The following is a 1,184-nucleotide window of genomic DNA, read 5'->3' as shown; positions in this document are numbered from 1 at the left end:
TAATTGCTCGTTATCCATGCTGTAGCCATAAGGTTGGTATTTCGAATGGTTTGTTCCACCTCCACTTGCTTTGCACTGCATTACTGGGTGAACCTGTAAAGAATTAAGAAAACCATCAATATTTTTATTTAAAAGTTCTACCTAATTAGAGAGCATGGTGACCGAATCGAAGTTATAAACGTCTGCTATTTTCGTTGGCTTTGTCCTCATGACTTGCCACTGATAGTTATTCAGTGGCATCTCCTCTATAAACTCATAGGCATCTTTCGGTGTTTTATTGTTGATGATTTCGCCAGCAGCTGCGTCAACCATTTACCCAGTCGAAGGATTCAGATCATTGTGAAATGTTTGTACTTGGAGCCAAAGTGGTAACCCATGGTGAGGGGACCTTCTTAGAAGGTCCTTGTATCTCTCCCATGCATCGTAGAGTGTTTCTAAATCCATCTGCACAAAAGAAGAGATATCATTACATAATTTAGTTATTTTAGCTGGCGAAAAATATTTTAGTAAAAATTTTTCGATCATTTGTTCCCAAATAGTAATTGACCCTCATGGTAACGAGTTCAACCACTGTTTAGCTTTGTTCCTCAATGAAAATGGAAACAACCGAAGACATATGGCATCATCAGAAATGCCATTAATTTTAAATGTATCGCATAATTCTAAGAAGTTCGCTAAATGAGCATTGGGATCCTTATCCTGCAAATCATCAAACTGAACAAATTGTTGTATCATTTGAATAGTGTTAGGTTTTAATTCAAAAGTATTTGCAGCTACAGCAGGTCTAATTATGCTTGATTTAGTTCCTATTAAAGAAGGTTTAGCATAATCATACATAGTACGTAGAGCAGGATTTTAATTAACTGCAATTGCAAGAGGTTGCTGATAGCCTTGGTTTTCAGCCATCTCTTCGGTTGGGGGTTGAGTATTGTCTTTTTTCTCGTTCTCCATGTATCTTAAGTTGCGCCTTATTTCTGTTTGGTTTCTACGAACTGTACCATCGATTTCTTCGTCAAAAAGTAATAGTCCCGACGGTTTTCTTCTAGTCAAAAAACTATAAAAACCTGCCAAGAGAAAGAAAAAGTAAGTTAATAAATAATAATAATAAAAAATTAAATTAAATTGCAAGAAAAATAAATGGCTAAAGTAATAAAAATTGAGCGTTCCTAATATCTTAGTTCCCC

At 35.6% G+C, this 1,184-nt stretch overlaps 1 non-coding gene across 1 annotated transcript; it reads left to right on the top strand.

Moving 5' to 3' along the window:
* Positions 1-370: 370 nt before the first annotated feature.
* On the top strand, positions 371-477 carry LOC128287058 (small nucleolar RNA R71). The gene has a single exon (XR_008277758.1). It is a non-coding gene; the product is annotated as a small nucleolar RNA R71 (small nucleolar RNA).
* The last annotated feature ends 707 nt before the right edge of the window (positions 478-1,184 follow it).

This window comes from Gossypium arboreum, chromosome 13 (genome assembly GCF_025698485.1).
Source record: "Gossypium arboreum isolate Shixiya-1 chromosome 13, ASM2569848v2, whole genome shotgun sequence".
Lineage (NCBI taxonomy): Eukaryota > Viridiplantae > Streptophyta > Magnoliopsida > Malvales > Malvaceae > Gossypium > Gossypium arboreum.
The sequence above is the reverse complement of the archived record's forward strand: the minus strand, read 5'-3'. Positions and strand labels throughout refer to the sequence as shown.